Source organism: Aegilops tauschii, chromosome 2 (genome assembly GCF_002575655.3).
Source record: "Aegilops tauschii subsp. strangulata cultivar AL8/78 chromosome 2, Aet v6.0, whole genome shotgun sequence".
Lineage (NCBI taxonomy): Eukaryota > Viridiplantae > Streptophyta > Magnoliopsida > Poales > Poaceae > Aegilops > Aegilops tauschii.
The window spans coordinates 32,501,932-32,521,045 of NC_053036.3; the positions used below are offsets into that span (position 1 = coordinate 32,501,932).

At 48.8% G+C, this 19,114-nt stretch overlaps 1 pseudogene; it reads left to right on the forward strand.

The window, feature by feature from the left end:
• Positions 1 to 5,847: 5,847 nt before the first annotated feature.
• LOC141040686 (uncharacterized) lies at positions 5,848 to 11,894 on the forward strand (annotated as a pseudogene).
• The last annotated feature ends 7,220 nt before the right edge of the window (positions 11,895 to 19,114 follow it).

Below are 19,114 nucleotides of genomic sequence, written 5' to 3' on the forward strand. Positions count from 1 at the left end.
AGAAAACATTTATGAAACGTGTTTTTTTTAATGTGAACAAAATTTCAAATTCCAAAAATAGTTTTTGAAAAAGACGAACAAAATTTAAAATTCTGTTCATTTTTCTAAAACAAGAATCAAACTTGTAAACGTCCTTTATTTCAAGTCCGAATTGTTTTCAAATTTTGAACAAGTTTTAGAAATCTGAACATAGTTTGAAAAAACTATGAAATCTTGAAATCTTGAACTTTTTTAAAACCTTCCACAAAATGGTTAATTCCAAAACATGTTTTCTCATTTTCGAACAAGTTTTGAAGAATTGAACATTTCTTTAAAAAAGTGAACAATTTCTGAAATTCTAAACATTTTTGTAAAATACAATTTTTAAAAAAATCACAATTATTGAAATCCAAGCATGAAATTTTTCATAATTTTTTGGAATAAAATGTTCTAACTGAGAACAATATGAAAATCCCGAACAAATTGAAATGTGACCATTTTTTTAGTACATGAACAAAAATTTGAAAGTGAAACCTTTTCTGAGAATGTCAAGTTGCTTTTGTAAAACATGAATACTTTTACAATGTTTAACTGTAATTAAAAAATGTGATTTTCTTAATTTCTGAACATTTTTTAGGAATGTAAACAAATTTTGAAATAGTTTGAACGTTGTTAAAAATGTAAATAAGAAAAAAAAAAAGACCTTCTCACAGAAAAATAAAAGGAGAACAGAAATTGAAAAATAGAATTAAAAACCAGAAAACCAGCCAAAAAACAGCAGGAAAAAGAATTGAAAAAATATGAAAACTATAGCGAAAAAGAAATGGATAGACGCAGACTATTCCCATTTTTTCAGGAAATAGACCCAGCCAGGTTGAGCAACTAGTTAACGAGCGCTCCTTCGGGAGCCTCGCAACGATCAACGCCACTTGGCGCGCTCTCAGCCATTCGCCACGTGTCGCGCTCTGGATGCTCCCTCCGGATTTTATTTTATTTTTTCCGCACGCGTTTTCAGCTTTTTAACCGGGTTTTTTCGACGTTTTGGTTTTCCCCCGGACTTTCTTAGCTTTTCGATCGAAAAAAAATTGTTGCACGAAAAAAATGTGTTTTCTTTTTTTTTCTTTCACGAAAGTCACGGTTTTTTTCGCGAGAGGCACGGTTGTGCTTAGCGAGAGTCACGGCCGTGCCTTTCGGAAACGGAAAAAAAATGCGTTTTCTGTTTTTTTTTCGCGAGAGTCCCGGTTTTGCTTCCGCGAGAGGTACGGTTGTGGTTTCGCGAGAGTCAAGGCCGTGCCTCTCGGAAAGGGAAAAACAAAACGTGTTTTCTGTTTTTTTTTCTTTCGCGAGAGTCACGGTTTTGCTTTCGAGAAAGGCACGGTTGTGCTTTCGCGAGAGTCAAGGCCGTGCCTCTCGGAAAGGGAAAAACAAAACGTGTTTTGTTTTTTTTTTCTTTCGCGAGAGTTACGGTTTTGCTTCCGCGAGAGGCGCGGTTGTGCTTTCGCGAGAGCCACGGCCGTGCTTCTCGGAAACGAAAAAAACGTGTTTTTTGTTTTTTTTCCTTCCACGAGAGTCACGGTTTTGCTTCCACGAGAGGCACGGGTGTGATTTCGCGAGAGGCACGGGCGTGCATCTTTCGGAAAGGGAAAAAAACCGTGCTCCCGCTTTTGATTTTTTTCGCCCAGTTTTTTTCGTCCGGTTTTTTTCGTGAAAAAAAGTTCGTCAAAACCTATCAACATGGGATCTAGTTTTGAAGATCTCGACGCGAGGAATCCAATGGTGAAAATGGTTCAAGATTTGGACGCACGGTTTAAAAGATAAAACATTTTGAATAAACGGATCTACGAAAAAAGGGAAAACTCCCAGGTTGCGACAAATGACGCGCTGCATGTGCGCCACTTGTCGCGACCTAGAAAAGTGGAGTGTTCTTTGCAACGAGTACTCCTTAATTAGTGATTTCGCCCAGACTGTTCCTAAAACCGGAGTAAGCAGAAGCTGTTAAACTGGCCGGCCAGATCCCTGTGTCCGGTGCAAAACGCCCCCATTTGAGGCATTGCGTCAAATACGAAATTTGGGCCATCGGCGTTCAAAAATATTGACCACGTATTAAAGAGCGTTAATCTTCTATTTGAAAAATATTAATCAAGTATTTTAAAAATGTTAAATTTGTAGAAGAAAATGTTGACCATGGATTTTAAAAGTATTAATTTTGAATTGGAAAAATATGAAAATGTTATTTTAAAAAATTTCTAGACATATAAAAATGTAGAATGAAAACCACAAGAAACAAAGAAAATAAAATAAAACAGATGAAACGAATGCAAAAAAGAATGAAAAAACAGTGAAATTTGATAAAGAAACAAAGAAGAACAAAAACAGACGTTTAGAACTAATAAAGAAACAAAAAACCAAAGAAAAATGTGTAAGAAAAGAAAAAAGATAAAAAACAATGAAAGAAACAAAGAAAAGCCAAAATAAAACCCCAAAGAAGAAATAAGGAAACAAAAAAAAAGAAAAAAACCCAGAGAAAACCGAATAAAAATGAAGAAAAAAATAAAGAAAACCGGTTCTTTTTTTAGTAGGTCGCGCCCTGCTTATTTAACACGAACTTGATGTTGGCTTGGCTAACCGTGCTACGAAGTATCCCGGAGTTCCCAAGATAAATCCCCTGTCTGCTCCCTTTTTTTCTATTTCTTTACAAAATATGTGCGAGTGGGCCAGTCCGTTGAGATATAGTCGCCGCGGCTAAAACAAGCTGGCCGAAACAATGAGTTCCCTCGGCCTGCCGCGCCAGCCAAGCCCGGAAGGGAAGATCGCAGGGAAGCCCAGGTTTCAGGCAAAGCCAAAGAGGCACACCGAAGACCTGCCTAAAAATGACCAACGGAATTTAGTTCTTTTTGAAGATTATAAGAAAGATCTGAAATAGCTTGAAATAAATAAAAATTGTTCCGAGAGAACCTTGTACTAAGATAAGACTCTATTTCTCTATAAAAAGAAATATGACCAAGAGTGGTTCGAAGGTTCCAAATCATGATCGACTCCCTTTTCAAAACCTGCTGCAGCAGCTCGGGCTCTTCCTGCATGCCATAAATGGCGCACATCTCGCCCTTCCTATTTTTAAAATAAAAATAGAAAAATAGGAGAAAAAAATATGACAGAAAAAAATAGGAGAGAAAAAAAAACCCGAGAGAAGCAAAAGTAACTTTCGAAGGTTTAGTTACGGAAGCCCTACCCAATGGAATGTTCCGCGTCAAGTATCTTTAGGGATGAAGATCTCGGCAAGATATGAAGTTCTTGAAGAATGAAAAAAAACGATCTACTTCTTTTTGGTATTTTAGACTAAATTCTTTACTTGTTTTCTCTCTGACCGCATCAGGCTTTCGTCGCTATGTCGTCTTCAAACCCCGCTCCATCATCACCATGAGCTCGTTGCTACCAACGCCCTCATCCAATGCTTCCTCCTTCCCTGCTCCTCTCTGTGTAGGCGCGTTTATAGTGTTGCGCCTGAAGCGCGCGCCGCTGCACCGGCGATGCTACTACCGCATGCTGGAAACCGGCCGATGGCGACCCTGCAACCGCAGTGCCGTGGGTGAAACCGTCTTTCGTCGAGGTGCTATAACCGTGTATGTTGGAGCTGGAATCGGTGAGACGCTTAGCTGCATCGGTGCTACAATATGCTGCGACCCGGTGTCGGCGGGTGCTACAACCATTCACACCGAGCATACAGAGCTGCATTGGCCCTACAGGATGTTGCGACAAGGGGACGATTGCTACAACCATTCATGGCGGGGACGTGATGCGGCTATGAGGTGAAAGTGCTAGTTATCAACTAGAGGGGGGGTGAATAGGCGATTTTTATGAAAGTCTTCAAAGTACGAGGTCTTTGAAGACAAACAGGCAATTGAACCTATATGATATGCAGCGGAAGATGAACTACACTAGACAGGCTATAGTCAAGTAAGCAATATAGTGAAAGCATGAAGACTAATAGCAGCTACGTAGTACAGATCGGAATGGAAGACAGTATGAAGCGAAACAGGTAATAGTCTTCGCACAGTGAAGTCAAACAGATCAGACAAGTAAGCAACGACTTCATGAAGACAAACTGAAATGTAAAGAAGGTAGGGGATAGAACCAGTAGCTTGGTGAAGACAATGATTTGGTGGACCAGTTTCAGTTGCTGTGACAACTGTAATTCTGGTTAGGGAGGCTGAGATTGAACTCAGAAGACTGTGTCTTCACCTTATTCCCCTTGAGCTAAGGACACCCAGTCCTCACCCAATCACTCTGGTAAGTCTTCAAGGTAGACTTCCAAACTTTCATAGACTCCGTTCACTGGCGATCCACAATGACTCTTGGATCCTCAGAATGTGACGCCTAACCAGCTGGAGGATGCACAGTCCTCAAGTGTAACAAGTCTTCAGGTCACGCGGACAGAAAGACTTCAGTAATGCCTAACACTCTTTGGCTCTGGGTGTTTTGTACTTTGTCCTCGCAAGGATCTCTCTCTCAGAGGCTTCGGAGGTGGGTTGCTCTCAAACGACAAAAGCCGTGCACTAACTTTGAGCAGCCACCAATTTATGGTGTAGGGGGTGGGCTATTTATAGCCAGGAGGCAACCCGACATGATATGTCCGAAATGACCTTGGGTCACTAAGGAACCAACACGTGTCCAACGGTCAGATTTCAAACACGCGACAGCTTGGCTTGGGCTAAAGCAAAGCTGACTCATTCAACTCTGGATAAGATTTGCTCTCATTGTCTTCGCTCGAAAACATAGGATTTTGGTTGAGGATCACTTCAATCATCTGACTTTATTCACTTGGACCCCACTTAACAGTTCGGTGGTTCCTATAACTCAATAAAGAAGAAAAGAAAACTACGAAAGAAACTATGTCTTCGCACTCCATAGTTTTCAAATGAATGTCTTCACAGGTCATTATCTTCAATGTGAATGTCTTCACGAACCATCATTATCTTCAGTGTCTTTATACATTCTTAGGGGTCATCTCTGGTAGGTAAACCAAATCAATGAGGGACTACTACCTGTGTTATCCTGCAATTCTCACAAACACATTAGTCCCTCAACCATGTTTCTTGTCAATACTCCAAAACCAATTAGGGATGGCACTAGATGCACTTACATGAAGTTTTACTGCAACAGTCAGTGTTTTTTTGCTACGACCGACATTGAAGATTGCTACAACCATTCATGACGACGCTGAGGTGGGATGCTGCAATGACGAGCACCCGTGCTCAAAATTTCATGTTCGGTTTTGAATTAGAGACGTTAGGACGGTGACACCCGTGCATCCGGCGAGTGGTGAATCAGTGTTGCAAGCAGCGGGCTAGCGGTGCTACGTCGTGGTCGGTGGATGCTGCAACGGTAGTCCATGACGCCCATCTACGATGTTTTGACGACTATCACCAAGGGCGCCCACAGACTTCGGCGAGCGCGGGATGCGCCTCGCCGGAGCGCACGCGTGCGTTGATGACAGACAAGACACACGTGTCATGTGGTGCAGGGGTGATTTTTTTTTCTCACAGACACTGACCGAGCGGGATGCAAGGAGACGGTTTTCTGAATTGGACGGGACCGGATGGGCTAATTGCACGACTCACACCGTGACCGACCTTGTTGATTTGGATCGGTCCACCGACGCAGAGCGTCGCCCAAAAGTAAAACCTCTCGCCAGTCCAAACGGGAACAAACCCGCGTCCCGCATCGAGAGCGCTTCACCCAACGCCGGCGCCCGCGGTTGCCCCCGGCCGGCAACCACCAGCCGGGACTCCTCCCCGCTGCCCGAGCAAGCCCCTCCCTCCCGCGTGCCCGAGGCTCAACCAAATCATGCCTTCGCCGGCGTCCAGATGCATGGTGCTCTCCCCGATCTCCTTCCATGTCCCCACCCCGATGGATCCATACGTCGCCGGCGGCACCGCCCGACGCTCCGGCCGCTCCGACTGGGTCTTGCTCCACAACTCGGCACGCATCTCGGGGCACCGGAACGCGACCACCGCCGGCTGCCACACGACGGAGGGCCACCCCATCGAGGTTTCCTTCTGGTTCGTCGACCCGCCGGGAGTCTCCTACTTCTCCGTCCACTGCCCCGGTCTCAGCATGGACTTCCAGGGCGAGCCCTACGTTCACTGCGCGGAGGCCGCCCTCGTCCTCTTCAGCATAACCTTTCTCCCCGTCCCTGGCCGGAGATCCATCCAGCACTTCGTCTACAGAGCCGGCCCAGGGGCGCCGGCGCTGGACCTGATCCCGGACCCGGACAAGATCAGAAGAGGCGATCGCTATGGCCTCTTGCCCTGCGGCCATGACACCGAGCTCTATGCCGTGGTCTCCCTCGACAGGAATTTTGTTGCCTATGACAATCCTTGGCGTTTTGATGCCCACGTCTTCTCGTCCGCGACGAGGTCGTGGAGCAGCAAGATGCCTTTGTCTTGCTTATCTGAAGATGATCAGGCGTTGCTGCTTAAGCATGGCACCTGCAAGCCGCCGATCATGGTCGGAGCAAGCTCGCTGGGCTGGGTCGATCTCTTCAGAGGCATCCTCCTCCTCTCCGTCGACGTGCTCGGCGACTGTCCTGTGGTCAGGTACATCCAGTTGCCCGCGTCAAGGGTTTGCCACATGAATGAGCGTGGCCTCCCTTACACTGCCAAGCAATACTGCTGCGATGTCTCCTCCTGCCGCGACGACAACGGTGGTCTCATCAAGTTCACCGAGTTAGAGTTCGATGAGCCGGACCGCAGGAGCAGAGGCGGCCAAGGCTGGAGAGCCAGCATGTGGGACAGGACAGTGACTTCAGATGGTTGGAGCCAGCGCTTCAGAGTTGATGTCGATAACATTTCGGTGGACCGAAGTTATTCTGGTTTACTGCCTCAGCTGTGGAACGACGAGACCGGAGAACTGCAACTGAAGAGACTGATTTTGTGTACCCCCACGCTGAGCAAGCACGACGACGATCTTCTTTACGTGATGGCTGAGGTGAACAGTGAAGACGGCAAGGCCTGGGTCATCACCGTCGACATGAAACGCGAGGCCGTGGAAGCAATCTCCCCGTATTCTACCAGAGGGCGCAAACTCGCTTCATGGCACAGTCCATGCACCTTTCCAAAGTACCTCGACCCGACGACCCGTACAGGTGAAGTCATTCTCCTAAGGTGAAATTTCAGAGAATGACAGAGACCCACTTTTGTAGCCACTAGGTTCTCTCCGACAAATTCTGGTTCACGATCTGTTTGTGACTTGGGTTAGGTTCCAGTAGTTTGTGAGAGGACTCAGGTTGAGGTTCTTCCACATAAAAATTGCTCCCTTGTGAAGCTATATGCATTTCTTTCCTGATGCTTTTGTATGTAATTGTTTCTTCGACCAATTTTTGCAGGGGATCACGTGGCCACACATTCTACTAAGACGTAATTCATATATTCCTGCATCCAATTTTTTGTATGTATTTGATGTTTGCTTTGTGTGACATCATGATTGTTGACACTACTTCAGTTGGATGCCTCTTGCCAGGATTAGTGCAGCAGACTGTGTACTGCAAGTGCTGTTGACTCAAGACTGGTTCAGAGAAATTGGTAATTGATTAGTTCACCCCCTATACACATGCACTAATTTTTATTGGTTTTGATTGTACTATATATGCGCAAGCGCAGATGGGCCACCAACATTTAGCAAGTGAAATATTTGTAGAGTCTTGATTTAGAATCAATTTTCTTACACTAACTGCAAATATCTTCTCAATCTATTCTGCAACGTTACTCTGAATTCTGAAAGTCTGAAACTCTGAATGTTTGTTGTGTGATTGCACCCTTCATTTGTGTGTTCTACTTTCTGAATGTACCCTCCGTTCCATAATATAAGAGCCTTTTTGACACTACACTAGTGTAAAAAACGCTCTTATATTATGGGACAGGGGGAGTAAATGTTAATCAAGTTCAGCGCTTGGAGTATTATGAAAGCATTATTTGCTAGATGCAAGTTACTGTGAGTTGACTGTCATGCCAAGAAGACTCACAAATGTGTGATCCTTTGTAGATGAACGCTTGCAAATTGAGAGGCCAACCCTTGTTGAGTGCTTATCACTGCTTCAGTGTTGCCCAGTATCATCTGTGCTTTCAGATATCCAAGAAGTAAGTGTGTTCTTAAGTTTTGTTCGTGTCTCGCCGTGTTAGTGCATCGTTTCAAGTTATGAGAATAAGATTGTTTTAGGATTGTTTTATGTTTACCTAACCATTTGTCATAAGCCCTTTTATTTGTTTCTTCTAACTATGAACGCACCTTTGCTTCCACAAGCTTGAAGTGCTTAATTGTCTCTTTACATCATGCACATAGCTGTTGGTAGCTTATTTATAAATCCATATTCCTTGCTTTATTCTAATTCAGATTATTTGAATCCATATTTTTATGCAGGTGGTAAAATATGCTATCTCTACTGGTGAAGGTGAAGCCGCTCCCAAAGCTGTGGCTTTATGCTCACGGTATATAGTAATTTTGTTTGCAAAACACGGTATATAGTACATCAGGAAGCATTTCTCCAATGCTTAGCTATCTCTGTACCTCACCATAATTTCTGTTGTTTCCTAGAGCCTTCGAAGACTTCGATGTGCAGCTGCGCGAGTTATTGCATGATCCAGCGTCAACTGCCGAAGGCATGAGGAGCAAAATCAGTGTTGCCCTTCGAGCTTTAGACAGGTTAGAGAACGAAAGACCTTTCTGCACTTTACCATAAAAAAGAAAAGGAATCATTTAGTGATGGTGCATTTTTCATCTTTTTCAGCATCTTAGACATCGTGCCACCAACCTTGAGGGCGCTCGCGGATGCCTGTCATCGAAAAGGAGGGAAAACTATATTTGATCTGGGTGAGGAGCCTGGTGATACAGAGGACTTGAAACTGCAGTGCTCTCCCGATGCTAGTAACCTTTCCCATGGAAACGGAAAGAAGCCGGTTCATACGAATGACAGATCTTACAAGTTTCAGCAGGGGGGATCCAACCCCAATAACCGTCAGTGGAGTAAGCATAGCCAGGCACTGAGCAAGGAAGCTAGCCGCGATGAACGAGCGGTGGTTCCGGATCGCCGGCGACTGGGACGGTCCAGAGGCCCACTGTATGTGATGGTTTTCTTGTGCTTGCTCTTTGTTGCCTGCATATGGACAACAGTCAAGTGGTTAAGTGGCCGTTATGGTTTTCTATAGAGAGGTAAAGTGGCCATTATGTATGGCCAATGATAGAATAGGTCCTTGTTTTTAGACAAAAAGGGGCCGTGACAGAGAGACACGCTCTCCTCTGTTCTGTCTAATGTTGTTGTAGATGCTTCAGGCTGTTTTAGTTGATATAGAGCTCAAGAATAGTGGTTGATTAAACTCTAGTTTCGAACTTACTTACTGGTGGTCTGACAATATTACGGTACACACATGACACTGTTTTTATGTTTCAGGATGTTATGACCGGGGTAACTTATACCCGTAGGAGGCCCACTGGGCAGGTTTATTTAGGGGCTTAGCCCACAAGTTATCTTATTTTTATTAGTATCGTGGTTATATAAACAAGCTGTAAGACTCTTTTGGGATTAAGCAATAAGACAATTCTATTGCCCGTCTTCCAGAGGAGCCGGAAACCCTAAACCCTAGCCGCCTCATGTTCCACCGCCGCCTCCTCCCACGCCATATTACTTCGCCATCGTCTTCAACGAGCTTCGGGCGCACCATCTTCATCTTAAGCGCTCGAAGTGCTCGTTCGGAACGCCTTCAGTTGCCTACCTCGGCCACGTCATCTTGGCTGAGGGGGTTGCTATGGACACCGACAAGGTGGCCGCCGTCGCGGCCTGGCCGACACCACACTCACCGCGGGCTCTTCGCGGCTTCCTGGGCCTCGCAGGGTACTACCGGAAATTTATCTGGGAGTTCGGCCTCATTGCGTCACCACTCACGCGTCTACTGCGCCGCGACGCCTTTGCCTCGTTGCGTCACCACTCAAGGGGGCCCTCGCGACGGGCCCCGTTCATCAGATGCCTGATTTCGACCGCCCATTCGTGGTGGACTGTGATGCCTCCGGTGCGGGGTTCGGCGTCGTCCTTCATCAGGGCGATGGACCTCTCGCCTTCTTCAGCAGGCCCTTCACCACGCGCCATCTTAAACTCACGGCTTATGAGCGGGAGCTCATTGGCTTGGTGCAGGCTGTGCGCCATTGGCGGCCCTATCTTTGGGGACGCTCGTTCCGGATTCACACGGATCACTACAACCTCAAGTTCTTGTTGGACCAGAGGCTGTCTACCGTGCCGCAGCATCAGTGGATCAGCAAGCTCTTTGGCTTTGACTTCACCGTCGAGTATCGTCCGGGCTGCCTTAACACTGTTGCCGACGCCCTGTCTCACCGCGACGCCGACCACGACGCCACCGTCGGCGACTCCGAGGGGGCGGCGCTATGCATCCGCTCGGGGCCTTCTTTCGCGCTCTTCGCCGACATCCGTCGGGCCACCGCGGCCACGCCGGACGCTCTGCTCCTGCAGCAGCGGCTTGCTGCGGGCGACCTGGAGGAGCCGTGGCTCCTAGCCGATGGCCTGCTCCTGCATGGGCGCCGTATCTTCGTGCCGGCACATGACGACCTCCATCACCAGGTTCTGCTGCTGGCCCACTCGGCCGGCCACGAGGGTGTGCAGAAAACCCTCCATCGTCTCCGCACTGACTTCTATATCCCCGGTGATCGGGCCCTGGTCCGTGACTGGGTGCGATCTTGTGTGACGTGCGCAACAAGACGGAGACACTATGGCCGGCTGGTCTGCTACAGCCCTCGGAGGTGCCGTCTCAGGTCTGGGCGGATATCTCCATGGACTTCATCGAGGGCCTCCCCAAGTTGGGCGGCAAGTCCGTCATCCTCACGGTGGTCGACCGCTTCTCCAAGTATGATCACTTCATCACGCTTGGACATCCCTACACTATCGTGTCCGTGGCCCGTGCCTTCTTCGACGGCATCGTCCACCTCCACGGGTTTCCCGCTTCGATCGTCAGCGATCGGGACCCGGTGTTCACGGGGCATGTCTGGCGCGATCTCTTCCGGTTGGCGGGCGTGAAGCTCCGCCTGAGCACGACCTTCCATCCTCAGACGGATGGCCAATCCAAGGTCGTCAACAAGGTGATTGCCATGTATTTGCGTTGTGTCACAGGTGATCATCCTCGCGCTTGGGTGGATTGGCTCGCGTGGGCGGAGTACTGCTACAACACCTCCTATCACCCCGCCCTGCGCGCCACGCCATTTGAGGTGGTCTACGGCCGGCCGACCCCGCCCATCCTGCCGGTTGACCCGGCGATGGCTCGGACAGAGGCGGTGGGCAATCTTCTTCACAGCCGTGACAAGATGCTTGCGGAGGTCCGACAGCGCCTCATTCAGGCCCAGCAGCTGGCCAAGCACTACTACGACGGCCACCATTGCGAGGCGGAGTTCGCGGTGGGCGAGTGGGTATGGTTGTGTCTTCTTCACCACTCTACGCAGTCCCTGGACCCCCGCGCGAAGCGCAAGCTGGGCCCTCGCTACGCCAGGCCCTTTGCTGTCTTGGAGTGCATTGGGAAGGTGGCCTACCGCCTTCAACTTTCGGCCAGTGCTCGCATCCACGACGTCTTCCATGTGGGGCTGCTGAAGCCCTTCTGTGGGGAGCCACCGGCGGCCACCCCCGCGCTTCCTCCGACCTCCGACAGGCGCCTCCTTCCGGGACCCGAGAAGGTGTTGCAGGCCGTTGCGGGGTGTGGTACCAGTGGGCTGGTCTTCCGGAGGAGGAGGCTACTTGGGAGCAGCGCGACGAGTTCCGCCAACACTACCCAGACTTCCAGCTCGAGGATGAGCTGTTTGCGCAGGCGGGGAGAGATATTATGACTGGGGTAACTTATACTCGTAGGAGGCCCACTGGGCAGGTTTAGTTAGGGGCTTAGCCCACAAGTTATCTTATTTTTATTAGTATCATGGTTATATAAACAAGCTGTAAGACTCTTTTGGGGATTAAGCAATAAGACAATTCTATTGCCTGGCTCCCAGAGGAGCCGGAAACCCTAAACCCTAGCCGCCTCCTCCCACGCGCACAACGGCGCCCAGCCGCCGACGCCCGCATGCTCGTCCGCGTCCAATTCCCTCCTTCCCCTACAATCTCCGGCATAGACCCGATAGAGCCCTAGCTCCTACCAGAGGATGATTTAGTTAGTGCTAGAAACTTAAAGAAGTTAATGGTGGTCTTTTTTTTTTGGTAAAGCTGGCGAGAAAAGTGTTGATTTCAAGACAGTCTTTGCTTCTTCTGAAGGATCTTTGCCTTTTGAATATTTGGGCATGTCTTTACATAATAGAAGATGCAGAAACTCTAATTGGAAAAGTACAAAAAATAAAGTAGAAAAGAAATATGGTCCTTGGCAAGGGAAAATGCAATCTTATGGAGGGAGGCTTATTTTACTTGGATCTTGCTACAACATTGTTCATTTCTACATGATTTCCCTCTTTCCTTTACCTAAAGGTACTTATAAGAATATGGATTTCTTCAGGAAAAGGTTGTTATGACTGGAAAGGAAGGTGTTAGGAAATATCATTTACTTATATGGGGTGAGGTGCCCCAACCTAAAGACCAGGGTGGGTTGGGTGTAGTTGACCTTAAAGCAGTGACCATCATTTTACATTGTAAATGGTTAAGGAAGCTAGAGAACCAAGATGGTTTTTTGGCCCGAAATGATTAGAAGTAAGTATCTTCATTTTGCTACACTTTCACAAGTAAAACTCAAACCTGTGCATTCTCATTTGTGCAGTAAACTCCCTAGGTTCAAGGATCTTAGGGCATCTCTAGCCGAAGTCTAAATTTTAGAGGAGTAAATGGCCGATTAAACCTTAGTGAGGTATTTTTACTCCTCGAAATTTTGGTTGTTTCTAGTCGACCCCCTAAATTTGTGGAGTAAAAAAATCAAATTCATTTCATTATCGGCCATCGAAATAAACTTCACTACTTTTTGTTTTATTGAACAACATCGAGATACACCAGAGTACGTACTTCACCAATTCTTCGCTAAGAGAACTTATCCAAAGAAAACTACAAGAAAAATTACACACTTTAATAGAAATCCAACTTCCATAATTGCTCCCATCAGTTGGATTAATACTTTCTCTATGTCTTCATTGCCTACATTGTTGGTTTTCTTAATTGGCTTCTCGATCTTGCACCCTTCTTTCTTCTTTGCTTCCACACAATTGGACATTGCGTGGTCTCACATCTATAGTCTCTAATCTAGCAAATAGTGCATGAACATCTAGCAAATTTCTCACTATCAATAGATCGATGTACACTTCTCCCCAATACCAAAACTTGCATCCATCCTACACACAATTTTAAGCAAATAGTAAGTTAGAAATTGCGATGAATCCGTACAAACAAGCACTCACCCCATCATTTTCGCATTTGAAGAACACCATCCGGGATGTTTTGGCATGCTCGAAACTCGGCGCAACACCAGCCGTGGGTAGGGGCCACACTTGAGCGGGAGGCCGGCGAGCAGCCGGGCTAGTGCTGAGCCCGGCCGACGACCAGACATGGTTGTGCCAGTGGCCGAACTATTGGGGAACGCAGTAATTTCAAAATTTTGCCTACGCACATGCAAGATCTATCTAGGAGAAGTATAGCAACGAGCGGGGAGAGTGTGTCCACGTACCCTCGTAGACCGAAAGCGGAAGCGTTTAGTAACGCGGTTGATGTAGTCGAACGCCTTCGCGATCCAACCGATCAAGTACCGAACGCACAACACCTCCGTGATCTGCACACGTTCAGCTCGGTGACATCCCTCGAACTCTTGATCCAGCTGAGGCCGAGGGAGAGTTTCATCAGCACGAGGGTGTGGTGATGGTGATGATGAAGTTACCGGCGCAGGGCTTCGCCTAAGCACTACGACGATATGACTGAGGTGTAAAACTATGGAGGGGGGCACCGCACACGGCTAAGACAAATCTTGAGTCCCTTTGGGTGCCCCTTGCCCACGTATATAAAGGAGGGAGGAAGAGGAGGCCGGCCCTAGAAGGGGCGCGCCAAAGGGGGAGTCCTACTTGGACTCCGGTCCAAGTAGGATTCGCCCCCCCTTTCCTATTCCAACTAGGAGAAGGAAGGGAAGGGGGAAGAGGGGAGAAGGGAGGAGGGGGGTGTCGTGGTTCTAAGTCTGACAGTAGAATGGGGGGTAGGGATGTAGAGGCAAGATCCTAGCTATGGAGAAGCTGTACGCATGAGTTTTACGAGTTCAGGCCCTTCTCGGAGGAAGTAACAGCCCTACGTCTCGGAGCCCGGAGGCGGTCGACTGGATTATATGTGTGTGTTACAGGGGGTGCGAACCCCTGTCCCAGAGGAGGGGGGTGGCTTATATAGAGTGCGCCAGGACCCCAGCTCCCCTCCGTTACACAGGGTTCAATGTTCATAAAGAAGGAGCGTTGCAGGCAATGTCCGTAGTAAAGTGCTATAAATGACTATTAAGTCTAAGGGTAACTGCCCGACCGTTGCTGCGCGGAGTGGCTTTATGTCTTCTGCACGTCGAGTGGTTTAGTGGTCGAGTGACCTAAATAAGAGGGGGTCTCCGAGTGAATGGTAGGTCGAGTGGATTGTACTCGACACCTTTGTTGGGTCCCCTCTATTTACTCTTGAATCTCTTTGCTTCTAGGACAAGGACCTTAGGTAGGACGTATAGGTCAGGCCTATTACCCTACCCCAGGTCTATGTCCTCATCATTAGCCCCCGAATGGATTGAGGTCCGAGTGAAAAGAAGGTTGAAGTTGACCTTGCCTTGACTCTTGCTTTCATCTCCAAATGATGCCAGTTGTTGGAACTTCGGCTTCGTTTCAGTCGCCTTGATCGATTCAGAAATGACCGACTGGTTTTTATAACGTCATCCGTCGAGTGTTATCCTTGACATGGAATCTTTGGCGTGATCGGTTGTAGAGGATCCCGGATTTCGCGGGATTCGAAATTTTGGTGGAAGCGCGCCAGGCGGAGCGCGGCGTGGTAAGCGGAGTAGATAAGTAGGATGTTTCGATTTCCATGCCACCTTTTTCGCCACGTATCCCGTGTGCGACTGTTGAGGGATTTGATGGGATCGTCCGGGCCCACGCGTCAGCCACTCGGAAGTAGGCCTTTAAAAGCGGCGAGGCCGAGGCGTCCGCACTGTGCGTGCCCATTCTCCTTCTTCTTCCTCTTGCTCCTTTACCTCCTTCAGCTTCTCCACTCTCGACGCCGCCGCTCCGCTGCCATGGGGAAGGAGAAAACGGCAGCGCTGGAACGCACGAAGAAGGCGACGGGGGCGGCGAAAAGCAAGAAGACGAATCGGGGATCTTCGTCGCGCTCGGGGCTGCCGTCGGGTTGGATCCAGGGAGATTGGATCCGATCCTCACTTCGGCAGGGAGACTTGGACGATATGGCCGAGTTAGGGCTGATCGTCCATGAGTCCGCGCGGCTGCCGGAGGGGGAAACGGAGCCACAGCCGCGACCGGGTGAGTGTGTTCTGCTCGCCACTCATGTCGACCGCGGCTTCTCGCTTCCTCCACACCCCTTCTTTCGAGGTTTCTTGAATTTCTTCGGGGCTCAACTCCATCATTTCACTCCCAATACCATCACATATCTTGCCGCATTCGTGTCCATGTGCGAGAATTTCCTGGGGTGTCGACCGCACTGGGGTCTTTTCAAGCACATTTTCACCATCCGCTCCCAAACAGTGAAGAAAGCGAACTTGAACGATGATAAAACCCATGTTATCCAGATGTGTGGGGGCTGGGTATTCAGAAGAGGAAGAGGAGTTCCTTTCCTTCGATGACTCTTCCTGAGTCGGTCAGGGGCTGGCAGTCGACCTGGTTCTATTGCCAGGATATCGTGACCCCAGGCCAGTCGACTGGACTTCCCCTTTCTCTTTTGATCTTGTTCAAACTCCATCTTTGTTGAAAGTGACCGCCATGGAGAAGGCGGAGACGGGCATGCTGGTCGAGAGAGTAGTTCAACTGATCAACCAAAGTGTCACCGGCATGGATCTGCTGGAGGTGTTCCTCAGTCGGCGCATTCAACCACTCCAAGCTCGTGACCACTCCATGTGGATGTACTCCGGGGCTGGTGATACCGCTCGGGTTCATCCGGAGGGGGTGGAGGCCAAAACAGTGGCCCAGTGGCTGAGGGGCATCACCGGGAACAAGGACAACCCAGGGGCGCCAGGAGAGTCAACCCTTTCAGCGACAGCAACCAGCCAGACAAGGTTTGGCCACTACAACTGATTGAATTTGGATGTGTTTTCTGACTGTTTGTTGATCCGACTGATTTCCACTCGGCTCCTTGTTTTGCAGATTTATACAGAGATGTACTCAATGCCCAATGGCGAACAAGCTCTGGAGCAGGACCATGAAGGCGAGGACAGCGCGGAGGAGAGCGGTGAGTGGGAGTCACCAGCCGACGATGATGAAGATGAGAGCGATGAGTCAGACGACGAGGAGGTAGCCGACTCACCACCTCGTTCCAAACATCGATCCAAGCAGCACCATGATCCCGCGGGCAGGCGCGGCAAGGCTGTGGCCTCGAGCGCTCTATCTCAAAAGCGCGCTCGGTCTTCGACTCCAGAATTGGCTGAGAAGGTCACCAAGCAGCCCAAGATCAATCCTTTGAAGGCTCGGAAGACCTAGCCTAGAATCAAGATGGACGTTCCTGTTGCTTCTGGGTAAATGTTCTCCTCGTATTTTCTTGTTCTGACCGATCCTCTTGTACTGACCGAGTGGATGATGAGCCTTTACAGCCCGGCCTCGGCTGCGACTGATATGGATATCGACAAGACCCCAGACGACGAGGAAACCGACGACGCAACTACCTCCAAAGCCAGTAAGTCTGCCCGACTCGAATTTATTTGGACGACTGGATTGTTTGTCAGCTATCTCTTTGACTTTCTCTGTTTGTTGCAGCACCACGGGACGTTGTTGTGCTCCCGGACGATGAAGAAGAAGTGCCCCTGAGGGAAAGGAGGAGGAGGGACAAGGGACTAAGCGGTAAAGCGCCTGAGGTTCAGGTTCCTCACTCGACACTGATGCCTGGGACGACGGTCGAGCGATCGACAGATCCGGCTCGCACCAACATCACTTTCGCTATCCTGCTGTCGACTGATTGCCCATCAGGATCAGCTGCTCAGACCCCTGCTGCTCCATTACAACTCCACGCATCAGACCCAGCGGCTGCTTCGACTGCTCTGCCATCATCGCTTTTCACTGCGTATCAAACTCCAGACGACCCACCGAGTGCCGCCAAGGAAGCTCTTCTTCAGTTGAATCTTGTGATGGGGCAGATGAAAGTGGTGCACGAGGCCAGTCAGGTGGCCTTCAATGCCGGCGCTGCTCTGCAGACCAATGTCCAGGTTAGTTGATTTCCGACTGATCTTATTTCTCATCCAATCACCCACTGGGGTGTGACTGTTTTAAAGTTGCACAAGTCTATTTGAGTCGACTTGGATTGAGTCGATTGAGTCTTTGAACTGGTGGGGGACACGCTGAGTGCACCCACTGGGTGTAGTCCCCGAGACCATAGTTGACTATGGGCAGTCGACTGTGGTCTGAGAATCTGAATTTTCTCACTCGGCCTGGGCGGGCCAGATCGAGTGGAACCGGAACCAGTGGGGGCACGCTAAGTGCACCCACTGGGTGTAGTCCCCGAGACCGTGGTTGACTGCGGGCAGTCGACTATGGTCTGAGAACTGCTTTTTTTTACTCTCGCGCTTGGCAGACCATGTCGAGTGTTTATTCAAACCAGTGGGGGCACGCCAAGTGCACCCACTGGGTGTAGTTCCCGAGACTACCGTTGAATGTTTGATTCAGCGGTAGTCTTAGAGTAGCTATCACTGTGATGTCTTTTTATCTCGGTCAACTGATATGGCTTATACTGCAGAAATCTTGTGATCTTGGGGCTTAGCTTTCCACAATGAACAAACAGCAAATCAGCCTCAACCTTGATCTGGAATTGGCCAAGAAGAATCTCAAGACTGCTCGTGATGAAGTAGCTGCCATGGGAGGTAACCAATCGTCAACTGTCTTTCTCACTGCTGGCCCTTTTCCTTTCCATTTTTTGAACCGAGTGACTCCACTCGAGCAGATGTATGTAGTGAAAACCGTCAACTCCAAGCCCATCTGAAGAATGTTTCTTTAGAGAAAATGAAGCAGGCTTTGGAGAAGAAGGATCTGGATCTTGCTGCTGCACAGAAGGAAGCGCGAGAGAAAATGGCGCTTGCTGACAAGAAGCTTGCTTCAGTCGGCAAGTTAGAAGAGGAGAACTCCAAACTGAAGACTGCTGTCTCTGACGCCAATCGGGAGGTCGAGCGACTGAAGAAAGACAAGGACAAGTTGACTGGCGAGCTTGGGAGCCTCAAGGCCAAGAAGGGCGAGTTGGAGTCTTATCTGGGCCAGCTTGCTGCAAAGCTGGTCCTAAAACTTGAAGGTACTGATGATTGACTGACTTATTACGGTCGATTGTCAAGCTCGATTATATCGTCGACTCACCATTTACTCAACTGTGTAGAGCTTTGCCAAGACTTTGAAGCGGAAACTGGGCGGGTCGAGACGGGTCTCGATCCCATAAATTGTCCAGTCAAGGATGATGTTGCTATGAATGTGCTGCGGTTGGAATCTCGCATAGACAGCGCGGTTGCTTATCTTGCCCGCCTGAAGGCAGCGATGACTCGGGTTGATACTGAACTCTGGCCTCAGGCGGAACTGTCTCAAGACCTCGAGTCTCTGATGGCTCGACTGAATCAAATACCTGACCGAGTGCAAGAGTGGAAGAAGTCATCTGCTCGCTGTGGCGCTGATGTCGCATTGTCCTTGGTCTGGGTGCACTGCAAAGACGTCAAAGAAGACAAGCTGGCGGAGCTCAAGGTTGCTAACATAAAGAGGCACACCTTCCAATCCTTCATGAACACTTTCCTTGACGCCGCCACTCGCATTGCAGACAGCATAGACCTTGACAGTTTCTGCGACCTAGCCAGTCCTTCTCCTGACGCGTGACCGAGAAACATTATGCTCAACTTTTATTTGCCTCGGAATGCCGAGTGATTATGTAATCGTTAAACTTCTTCGGACTTGATGCTCGAATACTTTTGATCCATCGTCCGGAACTTTA